Below are 24,536 nucleotides of genomic sequence, written 5' to 3' on the forward strand. Positions count from 1 at the left end.
ACTTTTTTTCCATTTGTTATGGGGTATTGGTGTCATTGAGTAGGCCAGGACTGAATTGCCCATCTCTAAATGCCCGAGGCAAGGTGCTGTGAACTATTGCAAACATTGGGTTGTAGGGGCACACTGCTGCTGGGGAGTTTCAGGAATTTTCACCCTAGAGATTTGAAGGAATATAATGCAAACCAGAGTGGTGTGTGGTTTGGAGGAAGCCTACACGTGGCGGTGTTCCTAATCACCTGCTGATCTTGCCTTTCTGGGTGTGTTTTGAAAGTGCTGTTGGAGGAGCCTTGATGATTTACTGCAGTGATGATGGAGAGCATAATGTAGGAACATACATAGGGAATTCTTCAAATTGACGGTTAGATAGAGTGCTGTGGTTGTATACGAACAGCTAAAATAGGAATATAAGTCGGTTTCCTCCACATAGATTTATCACTTCAGGAGTACGATAGTGCAAAGCCCGTTGCCCCGTTGCCTCAAGCTGACTGGGAAAGGGCGGGAAAGCAGCAGACTCCAATGTGATTGGCGGCCGGGGCTGCTCGCGGGCCGTTCGGCAGTTGACGGGCACGAGCCATTGGCGATTGGCCGGCGTGCGTGCGCGCGAGCGAGCTGTGGGGAGTTTGCAGAGTTTGAGCCGGTCGCTTCTCAGTAGCAGCGGCGTGGCGGTGACAGCAGCATGTGCAAGCTCTGTGAGAAACAGAGCGGGGGAGAGCGGACAGCTGCCGTAGCAAGTAGTGCAATCCAGCTCGGCCATCCCAACTGGCACCAGGCGCTTTAAACTGCTTTCTCGCTGGCTATAGGGGAAATAGTGACAGAACTTTGACGGAACATTTTTTTTTGGAGGAAAAAAAAGAGCAAGAGGCTGGAGAGCTGCAGACTTAGGGATGGAAAACTTCACCCGGACAAAGTCAATGGCAGAAACATCAAACTCTTGCTAGCATCGCAAAGGTAAGGAATCCTGCACTCGAATCTGCAAGGGAGAGGGGGGAAGAGGGAGGGGTATATGCCACGGTCACAGTTTCTGGGAAATCGCCGGTGCTTCACCAACATCTAATTTCACGGAATGCAGTTCGCTTCGATGGAGAGGCATTTGTGAAGTGCGTGAGTGAGGAGGAGCTGCTGTGAAATGGCTGTCAGAGGTTCCTGGTGGCGGCGGCTTTTAATCAGTCTCTGGCGCCGACTATGGTGAATATCTGAGATTGCCGGCCGATCCGTACAGAGGTGGACATTATCTCGTCCCTTTACTAACACATCTCCGAAAAAAGCTGACCATGGCACGGATGGACACGGTGATTGCTGCAGAATGTGTTTACTGAAACCGGTATAATCCCTGCAGGTCTCTGTCAACTTGACCACCAACACTAATAGAAACGTTCGCCCGAGCTCTAAAATAAATTACCCACCATTTTGGTATTTAATTTTAAATAACTATATTGTTGAAAGTTATAATTTTCCAAGGTTCTCCTTCTGAGCTGAACTCCCCTCAGTGTGTAAATGTAGTAGCAGTGGGGCGCTCTGTTAGTTGGTGTGGGAACAGGCGAAACAAGTAGCTTTTATATTTCATCTATAGAATTATTCGACCAGATTATTACCCAGATAAGTCCGCAGTCCACGTGAATTTGTTTTCAAGAACGGCTCCGCCACCTTAAAGGTTTCTTTTTTCTCTCTCGTTGTTAGTAATTCATCTACAAAATGTATTAAATCCACAGGCGGAGTTGAGGTCGAGTAGCAGCTTGATGTGTTTCTGGGTTGTGTAGGAATGTCTTATTCGGTATACTTTCTAGCTGCTGTCTGTCTTAATCGGGAAGAACATTCCTTATCAGAGTGGTGTAATTATAAATGAACAGACATTTCGTGTTTGTATACTTTCAACAACTGATCTACTGCCTCAGCAAGAGACACAGGGAATATCATCTTTCTTTGCCTCCGCCACTACTTTCTCTGCTGTTTTCTCCCCCACCCCCCCCGTCTCCTTTTCCCCTTCTGTCTCTTCTGCACTTTCCTACTTTCTCAGTTTTCTTCCAAGCTATCTTCCCTTTCTGTCTCCAGCCTGTGTTTGTGCCCCTCTTCCTCTCCCTTCCCCATCTGTCAAATGAGGTGCTTGGACTAATCGGCCAAATAGTGGCCGGCTGTTTCGGAATCTGCTCCCTTCCTTCCCCTATATTTAATTCTACCGGATTTGCTGCTTGAAGTTTATCAGTGACATTTCTGCATTTCCAATGCCAGATCAGTTTATCAGCTACGAATGTGGTGTATAGTGGAGAACAGAGAGGTGAGTCCTTTTAATTTTATCCCAGGATTTCATTTTGGATATAAACAATAGGAAACATAAACAGCTTGTGCTATAAATATCATGAGATGAAGATCTCTAACCACTAGTAATGATGTTTGACAACTCGAATTTGGAACACAAAAGTAAATCATTTATTTGCAGCTTCAGTACAGTTCGAGTTGCAAAGGAATGAAAAGCCCTCAGTGCTGTAAGTGCTGAACTTGCCTTTGTATATTCACATGCTGTGAATATCTGTGTTCAGATGCGTAAAATGACTGCAATGCATTCAAAGCTGAAATGGAATTATTTAAAGGTCGCATTTGGTTTGTCTTCACCAAAATTTCTGTATAGGTAGTTTATTTAACTTTCTCTGGGAACATATACATTTCTGTAGCTTTATGAAATCGATGCTGTAAGCAATCTGTAAACGTGGTAAAACATAACAGGAAAAAACTACCCATAATGATTATATTGAGCAATTTGGAAAGTTGTAGCTGTTATTGTGAATGTAGGGGAAATGATCAATGAAGGGTTTTGATCCAACACAGATGTGATATTCTTGCATAATATATACAGTAAGTCAAAGTTGCTGGTCAATCTCTCATTTTCATGTTATAATCTATAGTTAGATTGTTATAACCATAGTAAATTTCTTGGTTAGTTTTCAATTTTTAGTTCTGATGTGGGATTATATGCCAAATGTTAACTTTTTATCCTTGTCACTGGTGGTAATGGATCTGTTGCCTTTTCATTGTTTGTTTGTATTTTTGCATTACAGAATATGAAGTTTTAATTTATTACCAGCCTATTTAGTTATTTATTTACCTATTTATCTTTCACTTGTTCTAAAGCATTATGTATACTTAGCTAAAAACATGGTGCTACATTATCATAAAGTAATCTTGCCTTTTTGTCAGGTTGTTCGGTTGACTGAGTGATACCAAATTATGCTGCTGAACAATATCAGGCAAATTAAACAGTACCAGTGCTGAAGCCACAGAAGCTGTTTTAAAAAGTTTGGGATTAAAGTGGGAAATAACTGACCCAGTCACATACCACAAGTAAAGATTTAAAATAAAAATAATTCATTTTCTTGTACATTTTTCAATTGATCTGCAAAACCTTTAAATAGATTCTAATCTGACCTTTTTCCTAGAAATTAATTAGTGACTCTTGAATCACTTAAACATTATTATTAGTCATATGGACTTTATTTTTCCCTCCTTTCAATCTTGCCAAGGTTTTGGTAACCTATCCTAACCTCTGTATATGGTTGTATCAAATTTTATCTGATAATGTCCTTACATATGTACATGCAAGTCATTTTGTGGAGTTGCAACAAAATAAGAACAGATTTATTATAAAGCTAGCCGTTTCAGCAGCCAGTGTATTCCCAATTTTACTTGATGCATTTTTGGATTTATTTTATTTTTCTTCTGTTTTGAGAAAAGAATATGCAATATTAACCCCGTCTTCTGCCATTTTTAAAGTCCCTAAATAATATAGGATACAAAGCTTAAGGGTTTACTGTTTTCTGTCCTTAGGGGGACTTAAGGAAAAAAAGGAATCTCATTGGTGATAGAGAAGTAGAGAGTAGAACAGAGGCGTTATCTAACAAGTTAACAGAAGTGGGATGGTTTTATTACTGAAATGGAAAACTAATATTTTTCAAAAAATCCCAAGAGCCTCTGGTTTGGTTTGTCAGCCAGTGAAATGAAAATGCAGAATACCTTTTTAAATTGCTTGTACTTGGTTGTGGACATTATTGGCAATACTGATATTTAGTCCACTTTAATTGCATTAATCAGGGCGCCCTTTTGGCCACACTTCTAGAACACGGTGGTGAGCCTGTTGAACTGTAGCAGTCAGTATGGTATAGGTGCAGCCCAATTCTGTTAAGGAGGGAGGGAGTTCTAGAACTTTCTTTTAATGATAGACAAAAAAAATTACTTTTCTGGTCAGGATGTTGTTTGACTTGGAGGGGACTTTATCGGTGTTGGCGTATCCATGCACCTGTAGACCTAGTTCTTCTGAATAGTAAAAGTAATATGTTTGGCAGGTTTTATTGAAGAAACCTTGACGAGTTGGTGCATTGTGGATATGTACTGCAACCAACAGCCATCCAATGCCCTCTTGGATGCAACAATTGAATCTACTTCCACATTCTCAGGAAGCACAGCCCACAACCTAACCATTCAGTGTGTGAAAATATTTTTCCTTGCGCCATCCTAGATCCCTTTGTCAATCACTTGAAAATTGCCCCCTTTTTGTTTCTTGAATACACTGCCAGTGGAAACAGTTTCTCTGCATGATTCTGTGCAGATTCTATATGGCATCATCCAGTCCGAAAAACAATTGCTTACCACTGTTCTGTTTCCAGTTACCTAGCCAACTTTGCAGCCATGCTACCATCCTTTTTATCCCATTAACTTTGTTGACAAACATGTTATTTGGCAGCTTATCAAAAGCATTTTGGAAGTCCTGATGTGCCTCATTGACTGAATTGTCTTCAACCTCTCTTGCCTCACTAAAACTCTCAATCAAGTTAGTAAAACTATTTTCCTTTAAGAAATCCAAACTGGATTTCCTTAATTAATCTATATTTATACAACACAAATTGCTTCATGTTGTCCTGTGTTATCATTTCTAAAACCTTTCTCACCTTTGAGGTTTGACTGGCTGGCCTGTAATTCTGGGCTCTTAGGTAATACAGCTATCCTTCTTAACACTATTGGAGCGCACTATATTATTTTCGTGCCATTTCTAAGTTAGGGACATTCCTCAGTGATGCTGCCATCATTTTTTCCTTTGTGTGGTTACTGAGCATGCTCAGCTTTTTTTTTTAAAAAAAGCAAACTGCCACTTTGCTGTCTCTTTCTTTACTCTCCAGCTAGCTAACCCTCCTGACTTTATCCCTTTATTGGTGACGGCACTTCTCGCTATCTCACCTATCCTTCCATTCCGTAGCTCCCAATTGCAGATCATCGGCTAGTGTTTAGGGGACAGAAGCAGCAAGGCAGAGAAAAGTGGCAAGCAGGGGATAACCACTCACCGGGCCAATCAGGGAGGGAAGCAGTAAATAAGAGAGGTGGTAAGTGGGTGTGTTGAAGAGAGGGAGTGACTGAACGTCAGTTGGACAGCTGAGAGAAAGGGATGGGTAGTCCACGGAGTGGGAGAGATTGCAGGCTGCTGGTGAGAATTGATGATCAGAAGGTAAGCTTAGATGTCTACAGCACAGAAAAAGCCCTTTTGCCAATTGAATTTGCACCGGTCACTGATCCCTCCACGAAGGGGATAGGTTTTTCCCATGCACCCTGTCTTTGCCCCTCATAATTTTATACATCTCAATCATGTCCCCCTCAGTCTCCTCTACTTCAAATAAAACAACTCCAGTCTATCCAATCTTTTTTCGTAACTGAAATTTTCCAGTCCAGACAACATCCTTGTAAATCGCCACTACATACACTCCATTGCAATCACACCCCTCCCATAATTTTGGATTCCAGAACTGCACACAATACTCTAGCTGACTCTACATTTTGGCTAGTACTTGACTGCTTCCTTAACCATTTTATCTATCTGCCCACTGATTTAAGTCATTGGTGGATATGCACACCAAGGACCCTCTGTTCATCATAGTCGTGGAGCCTAGAGGTCAACAGCACAGAGGATTGGTTTAGCTCAGTTGGCTTGACAATTGACTTAACGGTTGTTTTGTGAAGCAGTGTGATGCCAACAATGTAGGTTCAATTCCTATCACCAGCTGAGGTTACTATGAAGCACTCTTCTTCTCGACCTTTCCCCTTGCCTGAGGAATGATGGCTCTCGGGCTTAATCACCACCAGTCATCTTTCTTTAACAAGAGAGAGCCCTATGTCTGGAAAGACTGGTGACATGACAATGGCACAGAAAAAGCTCATTCAACCATTGTGTCATAAACAACCAGCTAACTATTCCAACACTTGCCCTATGGACTTGTGTGCCTTTGCATCCTAAGTGTTTAGATGTGCACATACGAAATGTTGAGGGTTTCTGCCTCTATCACCCAGAGGCCAACCGCTCTCTGGGTGAAAAACGATTTCACCCAATCTCCTCTAAACTTTCTGGCCCTTACCTTATGTCTATGCCTTCTGATAATTGTTCACTATATAAAAGAGAAGAGTTTCTTCCTATCTGCCCTCTCCATGCCCCTCATAATTTTATACATGTCCCTTCTCGACCTCCTTTGTTCCAAGGAAAAAAACCCTAGTCTGTCCAATCACAGTTTGTAACTGAAACTCTCCAGCCCAGGCAAAGTTCTGATAAATCTCCTCTGCACTCTCTCCAGTGCTAACACATTCCTTTTATAATGTGGATTCCAGATCTGCGCACAATATTGTAGCTGTGGTCTAACCAAGTTTTTATGCAATTCTAGCATAACTTCCCAGCTCTTGAACTCTGTCTTAGCTCATAAAGGCACGTATCCCATATGCCTACTTAACTTTGTGAGAAGATTTTTAGCTCGGGTGCTCGTTGCTGTGGTTCTGTTCGCCGAGCTGGAAGTTTTTGTTGCAAACATTTCGTCCCCTGTCTAGGTGACATCCTCAGTGCTTGGGAGCCTCCTGTGAAGCGCTTCTGTGGTGTTTCCTCCGGCATTTATAGTGGCCTGTCCCTGCCGCTTCTGGTTGTCAGTTTCAGCTGTCCGCTGTAGTGGCCGGTATATTGGGTCCAGGTCGATGTGTTTGTTGATGGAGTTTGTGGATGAGTGGCCCAATATACCGGCCACTACAGTGGACAGCTGAAACTGACAACCGGAAGCGGCAGGGACAGGCCACTATAAATGCCGGAGGAAACACCACAGAAGCGCTTCACAGGAGGCTCCCAAGCACTGAGGATGTCACCTAGACAGGGGACGAAACGTTTGCAACAAAAACTTCCAGCTCGGCGAACAGAACCACAGCAACAGCCTACTTAACTATCTACCTGCATGTCTTAACACCTTAAGGGACCAGTGTACATGCACACCAAGGTAACACAGATTCTCAGTGCTTGCTAGGGTCCTACCGTTCATCATGCTTTGTTAGTTCTGCTTCAGCTCATTATCTCACTTTTATTGGATTGAATTCCATTTGCCACTGATCAGCTCATTTGACCATCCCATCTATATCCTCCTGTGAAGTAAGGCTACTGTCGTCACTATTACCAATTTCTGTATTGTCTACGAACGTATTGATCAGCCTTCTTACATTCAAGTTAGTGCAGATTGTTTTCTCCACTGTTGCTTCTTTTGTATTCAAAGTTCCATGTACACAGAATCTTTAACTTTTTTTCCATCTGCAGGATTGCTTTTAACAAGCCACATATCTGTGCAATTGGATGTTGTATACATCAAGAATTTTACCATTTACCAACCAATTTCCATGGATTGTTCATTTATCTAATAAATGATGGGCGGCACGGTGGCACATTGGTTAGCACTGCTGCCTCACAGCGCCAGAGACCTGGGTTCAATTCCTGCCTCAGGTGACTGACTGTGTGGAGTTTGCACATTCTCCCCATGTCTGCATGGGTTTCCTCCGGGTGCTCCGGTTTCCTCCCACAGTCCAAAAATGTGCAGGTAAAGTGAATTGGCCATGCTAAATTGCCCGTAGTGTTAGGTGTAGGGGAATGGGTCTGGGTGGGTTGCGGGTCGGTGTGGACTTGTTGGGCCGAAGGGTCTGTTTCCACACTGTAAGTAATCTAATCTAATCTAAAAACCTCCTGAGATGAGTGAATTGTATTTGCTTCTATACCCAGTTCGCTTTATTACCTATCCTTTCTTGTACATCCACATCTTTTCATACAATTCCCTCCCTACCTACATCCAGCTTATTTACATGTGTGGAAAACCAGAAAAAAGCCCCAGTTTAGATCAATAGAACATACCAAGGACTACATGTTGATAATCCAAAGAAAGCATCAACATATTCTTCTATTTTTCATTTTTGCCGTCTTATCTAGCCTGTCATGTTATCACCATGTGTCTTGCTGCTTACAATCTAATATTTGGGACCTTATCAAATGCATTTTGAACATCCATTGTATCGCTTAGAACATATTCTCAACAATTTCAAAAATCATTCCATTCCATTCCATTTTAGACAATACTGTCAGATTAGATTATATATTTTCAAGTATTTACTCTCGTTATCCTTGAAATAGTGCTGTGAAGCATTAGGTATTAATAAGTTATAAAGAGTTAGAGGATTTTTGGACTAATTAAGTTCAAGATAACCAATAGAACTTTTTATGTCTTAAATACAGTTCAAGAGACAACAGATTTGATTAAGGTATTGGATTTAATAGAGGTATTCAAAATTGAAGCTTCTGAACAGACTGGATAGGGAGAAAATGTTTCCCCTTGTAAAAGCATTCTGAATAAAGTGCATAAATTTGAAGTAATTGGTACTGAAAATAATGCAATATGCTTTTTCATACAGTGAGTGGTTAGGATCTGGAATGTAGTGCTTGAGGATATGATCAAGGTTCTAATTAGGCTTTTGAAGGGATGCTAGATGGTTGATGAAAAGGAAGAATGTAAAGTGTTATGGAGAAAAGGCAAAGGAATGGCATCAGGTGAATTATTAGTTTGGAGAGTAAGTTTAGACATTAATGCAGACAAGGCAGCCACTTCCACATAAACAACTGTGTGGGCAGAATCTTTCTTATTTTTGGCTAGTTCTGAGTTGCATTATTTTGGAGTAATTCTCACCGCAAGACTTGGTGTGATTTCTTGCTGTAACTTACCAAACCATAACTACCAGCCCCACCCCTATAGTGATTGCATCTGATTCTATCTTCACCTTACTATGTGCTGCTCCTAGAATAACTTATACTCGTTGGATATTTCCTGAAAGATGAGCATCCTTTGCCCTTGTGTTGGTGCCATTTTTAAAAGGCTTCTTTTAAAACACACCGAGACAAGCATTGGAATGCCATTGTTGTCTCTCATCAGCAATGTAATAGAATAGCCACAAAGCCACATTGCTCACAGTACGTGGCCACCATTGCTGATGCTCTCTTGTACACACACCACCACACTCCCACTGTAGCCATTGTTTAACCACCGTCCATACAGTTTAGCTGTCATTAGCCACACCCATCTACACAACTTCTAAGTCACTGCTACTCTGTCCCCACTGTCCACTCTGTTATTGTTCAGTTGGGAAACATCAGATAGAGGCATGCAATCAGACAAAAGCAAACAGTACCTTTAATTGTCAACCAGCAAAAGTGAATACAAATGAAATGAGAGGCTGCAGTTAAACTCTCACGAAGCAAGCCAAATGTTGGTAAGATTAGCTATGACAGTTTGATAGTTTTCTGTACCCAGCTTGCTGCTTCTGGAACCAGGTGTCAAATCAGGTGCCTGTAGCACCCAATTCAGCTAAGCTATGTCATCCTCCAGTTCAAAGACCTCATCGCTCTCCTTGGAAAACTGCAGCCGTTTCCTTAGTTTCTCAGCATCTGTCAGTCACTTCTTGCCTGCAGTGGTATTGTGGAGCATGTCCCTTAGAATTCTGGTATGCTATCATGTCCAGTCTATACTAGACTGGTCCAAGTTATAGAACTGAATCCCCAGCGACCCTATCACTAATCCATCACGGCTCTGACTGCAGTATATGTATCAACTTAGTGAGAGTATCGAGCTGGCATATTACATCAAGGAGAGTGTCTGTTACGCTCTCATCCACTTCCCATCTCAGATTCACTTGAATCATACTCCTCATTGCAGGCAGTACCATCCATTCACAAAATGGTTGTGGTCAAAACACTGATTCCTTTAGTTGCATGACTTATATTTACCTCCTTGAAAACAATGAATGTGGGGGGATTAGGCATTGACTTTCACAGCCATGAAGAAGAACATTCTTTTTCAGATAAGGAAATCAAAACTGCACACACTATTCCTGGTGTGGCCTTACCAATGCTATGCATGATAGCAGTAAACATCCTTGTTCCTGTACTCTCATTCTCTTGCTATGAAGGCCAACAAATATTTGGCTTTCTTTACTGCCAGTTGTACCTGTGTGCTTAGTTGCAATGACTGATGTGCAAAAAATGTGATGCTGGACAAGCACAGCCAGTCAGGGAGCATCTGAGGAACAGGAGAGTCCATGTTTCGAGCATAAGACACCCAGTTATCACTAAACATTCCTCTCTCTCAATTTACAGTCAGTCATTCAAATAATAATCTGCCGCCTTATTCTTGCAACCGTACATTTATCCACATCATACTGCATCTGCTATGCATTTGCTCCCTTGGTCAGCCTGTCCAATCAGGCTGCAATGTGTCTGCAGCAGTCTGCATATGGAAACAAAATCTCACCAAGTAGAAGGACAAGTAGGACATTCCTGTGAGGGGGCTCAGGTGGGGTGTGAGGGAGGTTCAGGAACCTGGGCCCAATGTAAAATTCAATCTGACCAGGGATATGTTCAGATGGGATCCTACTGTACACCTGACCATCCTTCAGTTTATGCATGATATTATGTCTGAGCATTGCTGTTTTCAGGAGATGAATAGCAGCTGCGTTATGCTGGACATCCACTGCTGCCATGGTTGCCAATTTCTGCAATGTCCCACCCTGGCCTCTACCACCCAGAACTACCTGATTTCTGGTCCTCAGCCATGGCCCTCCCTTCTGCCAGTGACTTGCATCCACGATTGTCAAGGTGTGGGTTCCTGAACAAGGCCTCTCTGTTGATAGCCACTACACCTGAAGGTAGGAAGATCAAGCATGAGTCAACCATGTTCTAGTCATTGATCTGGTCCTGGTAGAAGACAGGCAGAATTCTGAGGGATACCTGCAGACCCTCATCGTCTACAAACAGGAGTTTTTTGTCATAGTTGAGGTAATCGTGCACATGGTGGAAAAATATATTACTAGACTGCCCTATCCAGGAGAAGGCTCATTGTAAAGGTTTCACTGCAGAGCTTGAAGATTGAAGGTTGCCATCAAATTATGCTTTTAGTCAAAGTGCACTTAGTGAAAGGCAGAAATTAAGGAGAGAAATAACATTCTTTTATTTTTTTTATCAACCTGTTCAGAAATGCTATTACATACCGCTGGAGCAGGTGGGAGTTGAATCTGGGTCTTCTGGCTCAGAGCTAGGGACACGACGACTACACTCGAGAGTTAATTATATTTTTACTTGTTTCATTATTCACGTGGTCTGCATGAACTGGATAATTCACTGTGTTCCAATATGGACAGGAACAGACAAATGGTTTGATCATTTTGTCATGTGCACATTTAAATAAAAGTTGTGGGTGAAAAGGCCATTTGGCCCATCAAGTGTGCTCTGTCATTTATTATGGCTATTTTATTCTTCAACCTTCTCCCTGTAATCCTTGATGCCCTTGCTTATTAAGAACATTATCTATCTCTGTCTTAAATACACTTAATGACTTAACCTCCACAATCTTCCAAAGATTCACCACCCTCTGACTGACGAAATTCCTCCTCATCTTGGTTCTAAAGGATTGTGACTTCACTCTGTGGCCGAAGTTCTCTCCCTAAACCCATCCAGATATCTACTATTCCTTCCTCCTATAAGGTACTCCTTAAATCTACTCTTTGAGCCAAACCTCTGGTCATTTTTCCCTTTTTGGATCTCAGCAAATCTTAGTTTAGGACACTTCTGTGAAGTACAGTAGAAGTTTTATTGCAATGGTACAGTTCTGTTGGCTTATATATAGAATAGTGGTCGCTTGTAAGTCTGCTTTCAATTTCAGGTCTTTTATGTATAGAATTATCAATGCTTGGGGCTAAGCCAGAAAATGTCATGCAAATGGAAGGACTAAATAAACTGGATAATCACTTACTTGCAACTTAAAAATAAACGTTTTGAGTCTTAATGGATAATAAATAGTGTCATATGAACAATAATTGATTTGACTTTTGATATTGCTATCGCTATGAAAACAAATGTCAATATTTCGAGTCTTATGAGTCAGCTACTACATAGTTTATTTGGTGTCATACTACCTGTTTGTTGGTATTACCTGTGCCATCTTGCCTCTTATAAAGTAATGTTTGGCACTTGCACAGCTACTGCTGTGTGACATGTTGGTAAAGAATTAGTGCATGCAGGGAAAATCTTGATAGACATATGTAGAATGAACAGATTTCCTGTTAGTTGATGAATAATATTCATTTGTTGGCAGCACTCTTATTTTGGAACTCATTGCTGCCGCAATCATTGTCTCTTAAGCATGTACTCAGCAACAGTAAGGTATTCCCTTAACTATCACAGCTATGTAAAGGGATGATCAAATGCTTTTGGCTAGTCATTGCTGTCACAATTTTCAAGGGTATGAGCCCTGTGCAGGAAAATGGGACTAGTGTAGATAGTAGTATATTTTCAGGTGGTATAGACTTGATGGGCTGCAGGGCTTCTCCTGTACTTTTGTTGATAATTGCTGAAGTCTAAAGGGGATGGTGTGTGATATACTATAAGCCTTCTATACTATAAGATTCTGTGCAAACTATTTCTAGGTGTGCACGTAGGAGTCAGCATCACCTTGGCCAAAAACAGCTACTTGTAGGTAAGCTTAAATTTGAAAAGTGTGACACTTTTTTAAAAGTGTTAGTGAGAGTTCAGGAGTTGGAAGGTCATGTTGCGGCTGTACAAGACATTGGTTAGACCACTCTTGGAATATTGTGTGCAATTCTGTTCCCCTTCCTATCAGAAAGATGTTGTGAAACTTGAAAGGGTTCAGAAAAGATTTACAAGGATGTTGCCAGGGCTGGAGGATTTGAGCTGAACAGGCTGGGTCTGTTTTCCTTGGAGCGTCGGAGGCTGAAGGGTGACCTTATAGAGGTTAACAAAATTATGAGGGACATGGATAGGATAAATAGACAAAGTCTTTTCCCTGGGGTGGGGGAGTCAGAACTAGAGGGCATAGGTTTAGGGTGAGAGGGGAAAGATAAAAAAGAAACCTAAAGGGCAACGTTTTCACTCAGAGGGTGGTACATGTATGGAATGAAGTGGTGGAGGCTGGTACAATTGCAACATTGTAAGAGGCATTTGGATGGGTATACGAATAGGAAGGGTTTGGAGGGATATGGGCTGGGTGTTGGCAGGTGGGACTAGATTGGGTTGGGATATCTGGTTGGCATGTGCGGGTTGGACCGAAGGGTCTGTTTCCATGCTGTACATCTCTATGACTCCACGTACCTCTAAAATTGAAGGGTATGGCAGTAAATACAGGGAATTCTAGATGTCAGAGGTATTGTGAGTTTGATAAAGAAGAAGAAACATTAGGTACAGAGCATTAAAAACAGAAGGCCTTTCAATAATTCTTCCTTACTGAGGAAAGGAAATTATGTGCATGGAGCCAGAGGACATGGGTGAGGTCTTAAATGAACATTTCTCATCTGATTTAAACAGGAGAAGGATATTATCACTGGAGATTTCTGTTGGGGTGGTGGGATTCCAAAACACACAAAGATTAATGAGGAGGCATTAGATGCTTTAGCAGTATGTTTTAGATGTATAAATCTCAGGGCCTGATGAGATATATCCCAGGATGCTATGGGACACATGGGACCTGACAGAGATGTTTAATACTTCACAAGCCACATAATTAGAGGAAAGCTAGTGTAGTTTCTTTGTTCACGAAAGGCAGCAGGAATAAGTTAGGTGATTACAAACCAGTTAGTGTAACGTTAACGGGAAGGAAATTATTGGAAAAATTTCCAAGGAACAGGACTAATCAACACTTGGAAAGGCAGTGATTGATCAATGATAGCATGGGTTTTTTGGTAGGAGATCCTATCTGACTACTTCAATTGGGTTTTTTGAAAAAGTGACTAAATATGTTGATGAAGGTAATGCAGTTGATGTGGTTTACATGGACTTCAGTAAGGTCTTTTGATAAGGTCCCACATAAGGTAGGAGCCATTGCATCTAAGACAAGTTGACAAGCTGGATCCAGAATTAGTTTGCAAATAGGAGACATAAGGTGATGGTGGGGATTTGTCACAGGCTTCCAATCACAAAAACTAGTGGGATCGGTGCTGGAACCCTTGCTGTTTATTATGTACCTTTAATGACTTTTATGTGAATATAGAAGTTACATTTACTGGTCATTATGGTATAATGTATGTTCATCAATTCAAATCGGCTATAACGCGATTGACGAATTGTGGGTGCTGTTCTGACCATTCAAACCTTCTACTGAATGGGTATTTTTCTGTAGCGATCTTCAGCGAGACTTTTTTATAGCGATCTTCTTCGCGATTTTTTATAGTGGTTTTTCATAGCGTGATTTCCTATAGTGCGATGTCACAGAGGAATGCAACTATCGCGTTATAACAGAAGGACCTGTGGTATGTTTGCAGATGACATAAAAATTGGGGATGTTGTTGATGGTGAGAAGAATGCTCTTGGGCTACAATCTGAAATTGATCAGCTGGTAAATTTTGCAGAGCAATGGCAAATCCTGATAAGTGTGAGGTGATGCATTTTGGGAGAATATAATAAAGGAAGGATATACACAATGACTGGTAGGTCCTGACTGGGAAGAACAGAGTAACCTTGTTGTACAAGTCCATAGATCCTTGAACGTGTCAGCACAGGTAGATAGGGTGGTGAATAAAGTATGTGGAATGCTTGCTTTCATTAGCTGGGAAGCAGAGTAGAGGAGCAAGGTAGTCTTGTTCCAAGTTTAAAAATGTTGGTTCGGGCACAGATGGAGTACTGTGCAGTTCTGATTGCCACACTATGATTGCGATGGAGAAGGAACAGTTGAGATTGACCAAGATGCTGCCTTGGATGGAATGTCTTAGTCAAGAGGAGAAACTAGATAGGGTGGATTTGTTTTCCCTGGAGCAGAGGAGGCTGAGGTACCTGATTTGAGGTATACAAAATTGAGAAGCACACATAGGATGGATTGTGAGAAACTTTTCCCCATGGCAAATGAGCCTAAGAGCAGAGGGCATTAGGTGAGGAGTAAATAGTTTAGAGATCTAAAGAAAAATGCTTTCTCCCAGAGGATTTGGAAATATGGAACACATTGCCTGAGAGACTGGTGGAGGCTTGTATTCTCGCAACATTAAAGAAGCATCTGGATGAGCACTTAAAATGTGAAGGTGTAGTAGGCTATGGACCAAGTGCAGTATATGGGATGAATGTAATTTGGTCTTTTCTTAGCATAGACTTGGTAGGCCAAAGGACCTGTTTCTATGCTGTAAAGTACTGTTACCAGTAGAATGAGGGAAGGGAGCACCGAGTAGGCTGAAATTCTGAGTGAGAGAGAGGAGAAGGAAGGGAGAGTGTGTCTTGTCCAACGGCCAGAATTGCCCAGATGTTGAGGGAGCAATTCTCCACCTGAACCTTGGCAATGGATCATGTGTCAAATATTCATTTTCTTTGAGGATATCCTGAACTGCAACTTCGTAGGATGAGGATGGTATTGCCAGTCGCTATGAGCTTAAGAGTCTTGCTGCTTCCAGGCTGCAAAAGGTGATATTTTCAACACTTTGTTTTCTAATTGCTGTTACTTAAGCAGGAGCACTGAGACTGCAATTTAAGAAAGCAGAATACATTTTCCTTGTCTCGTTGAAGAAAAGGCAGAGTCAGCGTGGGAATTTTACAAAGATTGCAGGTTTTCTTCTGTTCCTCGATGCCATTCACTTGTATCTTCCATTACCAATATCTCATGCCAACTCTGAAATGTGCTGTAATCTAATGGAATTCCACTTGTTCAATCTGTGACCTAACATAGCTTATAATGAATATTGGTGTCTGGATTTCTTCCACCAGTCTCAAACCACTTCATTCTGCAGAAGTCCAGAGAGGATGTTTCCAGGGGATGAGAATACAGGAAGCATGGTTTGTGTGTTTTTCCCACAAACTTCAAATTTGGTGGTGTAGTGGACAGAGAAGAAGGTTATCTAAGAGTACAATGGACTGAGGAGTGATCGAGTTTAATATAGATAAATGTGAGGTGTTGCATTTTGGTAAGATAAACCAGAGCAGGACTTGTACAGTTAATGTAGGGCCCAGGAGACTGTTGTTAAACAGAGAGACCTAGGGGTTCAGGTACGTAGTTCCTTAAAATTGGTGTCACAGGTAGACAGAGTGGTGGAGAAGTTGTTTGGCATGCTTGATATTTTTTGGATTAGACGATATTCCCTACAGTGTGGAAACAGGCCCTTCAGCCCAACAAGTCCACACCGACCCTCCAAAGAGTAGCCCACCCAGACCCATTCCCCTAACTAATGCACCTAACACTACGGGCAATTTATCATGGTCAATCCACCTAACCTGCACATCTTTGGACTGTGGGAGGAAACCGGAGCACCCGGAGGAAACGCACGCAGACACTGGGCGAATGTGCAAACTCCACACAGACAGTTGCCCAAAATGGAAAATGAATCCAGGTCCCTGGCGCTGTAAGGCAGCAGTGCGAACCACTGAGCCACCGTGCCTCCCATAAAAGCATTGTGAAGAATGTGGGCGTCACTTAGTACAGGAGTTGGCTGGTATGTTGAAGCTGTACAGGATGTTGGAATACCGTGTACGATTCTGGTCACCTTGTTATAAAAAGGATGTTAGTAAATTGGAAAGAGTGCAGAAAAGAATTACTAGGATGTTATCAGGACTGGAGAGTTTGTGTTATAAAGAGAGGCTGGAACTTTTTTTCCCTGGAGCATAAGAAGCTGAAAGGTGACCTTTTGTAGAGGTATATAAAATCATGAGAGGCATGGATGAGGTGAAATAGCCAAGATCTTTTCCGTAGGATAAGGGAGTTCAAAACTAGATGGCAAAGGTTTAAGGTGAGAGGAGAAAAGTTTAAAAGGGAGCGGAGGAGCAACATTTTCAGAGGGTAGTGTTTATATGGTACAAACTACAAGAGGAAGTCATAGCTGCAGGTACAGGTTACAACATTTAAAAGGCATTTTGGACAAGTACATGAATAAGAAAAGTTTAGAGGTATATGAGCCAAATGCAGATAAATAGGGGTGGGAGGGGGAATTAAAATGGATGGCAATCAGAAGGTCAGGTTGGTTGATCTATGCTGAGTGTAGATGTTCCGTGAACCAATCTTGGAGTCTGTTTTTGGTCTCCTGGATTTATAGAAGAGACCACATAGGGAGAAACTGATGGAAGGAATGTGATTGGGTGACATGCAGGTGAATCTGCTGGATCTGGAAGGATTGTTTAGGGTCTTTGACGGAAGTGAGAGGTGAGGTATGGGGACAGGTGTTGCACCTCTAGCGGTTGCAAGGAAGAATACCAGGTGTGGTGGAGAAGTTGAAGGTGTAGAGTTGATGAGGGAGTCATGGAGTGAACAGTTCCTGCAAAACGCAGACAAGGGTGGGGAAGGAAATATCTTTTTGGTGGTGGGCTCTGATTGTAGATGGCAGAAATGTCAGAGGATGATGTGTTGGATTTGGAGGTTAGAGGGGTCATATGTGAGGACTGAGGGGATTCTATCCTTATTGTTGGGCGGAGGTGGTTTGAGGGAAACATGCGGGAGATGGAGGCGATGTGTTCGAGGGCATTCTTAATTACTGAGGAGGGGAACTATGGTCCCTAAAGTAGAAGGATGTCTGAGATGTCCTGGAATGGAACACCTCATCCTGGGAGCAGATGTGACTGAAGCAAAGGAATTGGGAGTATGGGATAGAATTTTTGCAGGAGGAGGGGTGAAAGGAGGTGTAGTTGATGTAGTTTTGGGAGCCAGTGGATTTGAAATGGATATCAATGGTGTCCCAGTTTCTGGAGATGGAGACAAAGGTCCAGGAAGGGGATGGAGGTGTTAAACATGGTCCAGATGAATTAGCGAGTCGGGTGGAAGGTGTTGGCAAAGTGGATGAACTGCTCGAGCTCCTTATAGAAGCACGAGGCAGCGTTGATGCAGTCACCAGTATGGTGGACAGAGAGGTGAGGGATGGTACTGGTGCAGTTGTGGAAGAGGGTCTGTTTCACAAATCCTACAGAGGCAGGCATAGCTCAAGTTCGTGTGGGTGCCCATGACTACCCTTTTGGTTTGTAACTACTGTGCCTCCTACTCCTGTCCAAATTACTGAATCCATTCTCCTCCAATGCTTCATACCTTGTCTCACTCAATTGAACCTAATCATCCTATAGATGTCAGTGTTACTGTGGGAGGTAGGTGGTGACAATATGGCAAATTTCATCAGCATCGTTTTACAATATTCTTTTTCTCAGATGCCTCTGGGTAGTGAAATCTCTGAAGTTCATACAAAATACCTGTTATCCTTCGTAGCTCAAAGAAAATTTCACCAGTAAAATGTGACTTCTTATCACTATCTACCTCAGTTGGTACTCACTGCAGTTTACCTAAATGCATAAAATTTGGTTTTATGTAAGTGCTGATATTCTAAATTATTATCATCAGTATATACTATAGAGAGTATTAAAAAAAAAACTTCAAGTCGCTGTTCATATGTATTTGCCTGGAGGATTGCTCTTCCTAATGGTTACTTCTCCCCAGTTTTCAATTTTCTTAATCTAGATTACATTTCCCAACTTTACTCTCTCTTAACAGATATCTTGAGGAGGTCTTGAGGTACAAAGGACATCATACCTATCCCAGAGCCAGAAGTTCCAAGTTTGAGGTGAACCCCAGGACTTGATGGCCAAAGAAAGTGTATTCATACTGCAGCCAACAAGCTGAGTGTCTGCCTGCAAATCCTTCCAACATATGCCCGTGGCAAGCAACTTGAACCAGAGAGACTTCTGGCTATCCATGCTATGGGAAGAATGTTGAGACTCAGTCATGACTATCCATAGTTCTAGATGACAACATGCATTTTAAAAGAGCATGTTACAATTGGAACTTGAACTCCCTAAATGAACTGCAGCACACACGCATATATACTACATATACGTTAGTGTGTTTAATTCAAACGTGAATATTCCTCTATTAGTTTCTCTAAGGGGTATGTGCCAAGACCTTGATTTAAAGGATGTTATCTCACTCTATTGGCAATAGTCAACAATTCAAACAGTGCTGTTGTCAAGTAATGAGCTTGGTTGGAATCAATTCTTCAGTGCATGTTTTCCATGCATTTCTACATGATGGTTGCTTCACACATAATTTATTATATCTACACATTTGCACTGCTATCCCAGTAGCATGTTGATATCACTTGAATTATTTCATTCTTTGCTAATTTCTCACATGATTTCAATGCCAGGGGTTATGGCCAGGCAGACACGTGTGTTGGAGCGTAGAGCATAGAACAGAACAGCACGGTACAGGCCCTTCAGCCCTCAAAGTTGTGCTGATCTTTTATCCTACTACAAGATCAAACTAACCTACTTACCCTACATTTTACTATCATCCATGTGCCTATCCAAAGTCGCTTAAATGTCCCCAGTATATTTGGCTCTACTACCACTGGTGGCAGTGCATTCCATGCCCCCCCCCCCACTCTGTCTAAAGAGTCTAGCTCTGACATCTCCCCATAACCTTTCTCCAATCACCTTTAAAAGTATGCACCCTTGTTTTAGCCATTTCTGCCCTGGGAAAAATGTCTGTCTATCCACTTTATCTATGCCTGTCTCATTCTTAAATACCTTGATCAAATCACCTCTTATCCTTCTTTGCTCCAATGAGAAAAGCACTAGCTCCCTCAACCTTTCTTCATAAGACATGCAGTCCAGTCCAGTCAGCATCCTGGTAAATCTCCTTTGCACTCTCTCTAAAGCTTCCACATCCTTCCTATAATGAGGCGACCAGAACTGAACACACTATTCCAAGTGTGGTCTAACCAGGGCTCTACAGAGCTGCAGCATAACCTTGCGGTTCTTGAATTCAATCCCCCTGCTAATGAAAGCCAACACACCATATGCCTTTCTAACACTTCTATCAACTTGCGTGGCAACTCTGGATCTATGGATGTGGACTCCAAGATCCCTCTGTTCCTCCACACTGCCAAGAATCCTTCCTTCAACCCTATAATCTGCATTCAAGTTCGACCTTCAAAAATGAATCACTTCACAGTTTTCCAGGTTGAACTCCATTTACCATTTAGCCCAGCTCTGCTTCCTGTCCATGTCCCGTTGCAACCTACAACAGCCCTCCACACTATCCACCGCTCCATCAACCTTTGTGTCATCGGCAAACTTACTAACCCACCCTTCCATTTCCTCATCCATGTCATTTATAAAAATCACAAAAGAGCAGAGGTCCCAGAACAGATCCCTGCGGAATACCACTGGTCACAGACCTCCAGGCTAAATACATTCCATTTCCAACCACCTTCTGTCTTCTATGGGCCAACCAATTCTGCATCCAGACAGCCAATTTTTCCTATATCTCATGCCTCCTTACTCTCTAAATGAGCCTACTGTTATGATATGGAGGTGAATCTCTCTGATACTTAAACACAAACCCCCAGAAAAGCTTGCCTCACCTTGTAATCTGTTAAAACAAGAGTGACCAAGAACTCCCAAATTCTACTATTTAAAGAAAATAATATCAATTTATTTTTTAACTCTAAAAGTGAACATTAAGCAACAAATATTTGCAACTCTAAGCCACCTTTATTCTTAACTTAATCTGTCTCCAACTCTATAACAATGTGCTCTTTCAATAAGACACATATTAAAATTACATTAAGTTAATTACAAAACCACACAGCGGCTGTCGCTTTCTGTGACTTTTTCTGGCTGAGAAAGTCCCTGAGTCGTCGTCTTTCTTTTTACTGTGACGATATTTCAACTGAAAAGGTATCTTTGATAGAATGTGTTCCCTAATTTCTTGAAGATCAAGATGTTAGATCTCCAAGCGTTTGTTTTAATGGCAGTTGCTCTCTGACCAACTTCCAAAATGTCTGCTTGTTATGCTCCCTCAACATTAGATTGACTCATTGGTTCGATGTTGGCAAAACAATAAATTCAAACCCGATTGGGTTTTAGTATCTTGGGGCATAATTTAAACTGGTTAAATTTGAATTGTTGTTAAAACAGCAACCAAAACTGAGGTATCCATTTCACAGCCAAATGTTATATATTTTCAATTTTCCCTCAGGCACTGCCATGTAGTCATATACACAGATGTTTGTAAGTTCTCAGTTTAGCATTTACTCTCTAAGGTGTAGAAGAGACTACAACCCAATGTCATCTGTTTTATCTGTTGCATCTGATGTGGTCTCCTTGACACGAGAGAGAGAGGACACCTACTTGCGGATCGTTTCAGAGAACATCTCTGACACCCGCACCAACCAACTCTACTGCCCCTTGGCTGAGCACTTAAACTGCCCCTCCCGCTCTGCCAAGGACATACAGGTCCTGGACTTCCTTCATCGCCAAACCCTTATTACCCGATGCCTGGAGGAAGAACGCCTCATATTCTGCCTTTGGACCCTGCAACCATACAGGATCTATGTGGATTTCACCAGTTTCCTCACTTCCCCTCCCCCCACATCACCACTGTCCCAATCCTCCAAACTCAGCATTGCCCTCCTGACCTGTCCATTACCTTTCCCATCTATCCGCTGCACCTTCTCCCTCACTTTCATCTACCTATTGCATTCTCAGCTACTTTCCCATCCCCCTTCCATTTATTTCTCAGCACCCCATGGCACACAAGCCTCATACCTGATGAATGGCTTTTGCCCAACACATCGATTCTCCTGCTCCTCGGATGTTGCCTGACCTGCTGTGCTTTTCCAGCACCACACTCTCGACTCTGATCTCCAGCATCTGCAGTCCTCACTTTCTCCTTCCTCAACCTATCTGGAGTGTTAATAAGGAAAGATAGATAACTCTGAGAAGGCTATCAGTTCTCCAGTCTCACTGAGACCATCCTGATTTTCACTGACATGTATCAGAATATTTTATTTGCATCATTATGACCAAGTTAGGAAGTTTGAACTAATTTCCTTCCTCATTTCAATTGTCCACTGGCTGCAACTTCAAAATGGAGCTGACATTGCCAGTTATAATTAGACTACATAAATCCTAATATCAGAAAAAAATTGGCTAAGTTCATTAAGTTAAACAAATAAAGTCTTAGAATGCTATTTATTTGAGTTAACATGCAAAAGTTAACAGGATTTAATGTGTGGAACTTTGTCCAACTCCCTGCTTGTAAAGCAGCACATGCGTAGTTCCTCTTCCAGAGTTCGAAAAGAAACATTTTAAAATACTGCAGAGTATTATTTTGCTTTGACCGTGTAACAGTTCAATTTACAAAAAAATTATTATTCACAGCTTGTCCAAATGATGATTTGCAAGTGAAGTCACTTTCCATATAAGCTGGTGACACTGGGATTTCTTTCTGTATCGTTTATGGGAAGGTGAATCCTCCTATTGTGTAAACAGTGGTCTAGCTTCAAATTCATCTAAGTTAAGAACACTCTACTTGCGGTGATGAGGTTTCCCATCAGGTTTTCAACTTTCAAATTAGTGAGAGGGGTCACAGTGAAAGAGAGGACAGGCAAGTTCTGTCTGTTATCAAAATCAATGGGTGAAATCTTAGAAGTTTGAGCAACGTGGATGTATGCTAGAAATGGGTAGCAAGTGTTGTGAGGCCCATGTCAATGTCGTTGAGTATTTCGTGTCATCATTTATGCTTGTCATAAGCTGTGTGGTGTGATTCTAGCTGGGCAGCAGCAAAATGCCACTTGCTGGGGATTATTGCTTATTAAATGCCTTGTTTTATGACCTAACATTTCAGTAATATTCACTGCCACACAGTTTACCAAATTCACCAAACAAGTTTGACAATGATCTCCTATTGAGTTTTCTCGGAATGAGCACCTGACGGATTCAGCTTATCACCTGACAGATTCAGTTCATTAGACTGATCTCAAAACTCCGTGACTCCTGCATCTGGATCCTCGGCTTTCTGACCCACAGACCACAATCAGTGAAGATAGGTAACTGCTCCCTCTCCACAATAACATTCAACACTGGCAACTCTTAAAGATGTGTCCTCGGCCTCTCCTGTACTCCCTGTACACCCACGACTGTATTGCCAAATTCCAAATGAACGGCATCTACAAGTTCACTGATGACACCACTATAGTAGGGTGGATATCAAACACCAATTGGTCAAAATACAGAAGGGTAGAGGGTCTGGTGATGTGGTGCAATGATACCAGCCTTTTAATGCTGGTAAAACTAAAGAACAGATCATTCCCTTCAGAAAGAGAGAACCCTACCCTCCGCTACATCAACAGAGCTGACTTTGAGAGGGTGGAGAGCATCAAGTTCCTCAGAGTGCCAATAACGGACGATTTGTCCTGGACTTCCCATACAACAATACCTCTTCTTTGTCAGGTGGCTCAAGAAATTAGCATTGTCCATACAGACTCTCAATGGTGCATCTGTAGAATTTAATGAGAGCATACTGTGCGGGTGCATAACCACCTGGTATGGCAACTGCTCTGCCCAGGACTGTAAGAAACTATAGAAGGTGGTGTACAAAGCCCAGACCATCATGGGAGCCAGACTTCCATCCATTGACTATATTTTCATGGCTGTGGAAAGCCTGCCAACATCATTGCCTTGGTAGTGATCTCCTACACCTCTTCTGTCAGGCAGAAGATACAGAAGCCTGAACATATGCACCAGCAAATTCAGGAACAGTTTCTTCCTGCTGTTATTAGACTATTGAATGGACTGTCTCTCCTCAAGTATTGCTTGTTTTGCTAACGCGATCTCTCTTGTATGCCCTGTGCATTGTAACCTGTATGGTTATGTCTAAATCTTTTGTTCTCTGCATCCTTGCTTACTGTGATCTGCCTGTACTGTTCATAAACAAAGCTTTTCGTTAACTTTGGTACATGTATCTATCAATCAATCAATCACTTGCACTGTCTGACCTCCATAGTAGAAACTGGGAACCAACATCTCGGGCCTGCTCCATGGACATTAGCCACATGATTCCTACATCCACAGACAATGGCATCTGACAGAACACTTCTGCACTTTACTGCTACTCTTCAGGCTGCATTGGCAACTATTATTGTATTGCTGCTATAAGGCTGCACACTTGGGCATGCTTGCTTCTATTTCATGGACTGCAGCAGGTTGCATCTCTAGGCTCTTCACTTATGTTCAATAACTTTGGCCTACCTGGACGCTCAAAGAATCTATGCTTAACCTTGTTTTTTAGTGCTTTGTGTCATGATGCTGTTCCTTTCAGAAGGCTAAGTTGTCCTTTTTTCTCAGAGGTCCTAGAAGACGCAGACTCTGAAAAGTCTAAGTTGAAGGGTTTTAGGGCTAGTTTGATTATAGATAACAGATACTGCCT

At 42.0% G+C, this 24,536-nt stretch overlaps 1 protein-coding gene across 5 annotated transcripts in view; it reads left to right on the plus strand.

Moving 5' to 3' along the window:
• Positions 1-505: 505 nt before the first annotated feature.
• Positions 506-24,536, plus strand: part of LOC122563754 (adhesion G protein-coupled receptor B2-like) — a 776,300-nt gene continuing 752,269 nt past the window's right edge. For 2 of the 5 annotated variants that reach the window (XM_043717944.1, XM_043717943.1), the window contains exon 1: positions 506-948. The gene's annotated coding sequence lies outside the window, so the exon portion shown is untranslated. Of the gene's footprint in view, positions 949-1,988; positions 2,273-10,803; positions 11,014-18,815; positions 19,210-24,536 lie in introns of those variants that run through there. The other 3 variants (XM_043717945.1, XM_043717942.1, XM_043717947.1) reach the window with 3 other exon arrangements.

The sequence above is a fragment of the Chiloscyllium plagiosum genome, chromosome 27, assembly GCF_004010195.1.
Source record: "Chiloscyllium plagiosum isolate BGI_BamShark_2017 chromosome 27, ASM401019v2, whole genome shotgun sequence".
Classification (NCBI taxonomy): domain Eukaryota; kingdom Metazoa; phylum Chordata; class Chondrichthyes; order Orectolobiformes; family Hemiscylliidae; genus Chiloscyllium; species Chiloscyllium plagiosum.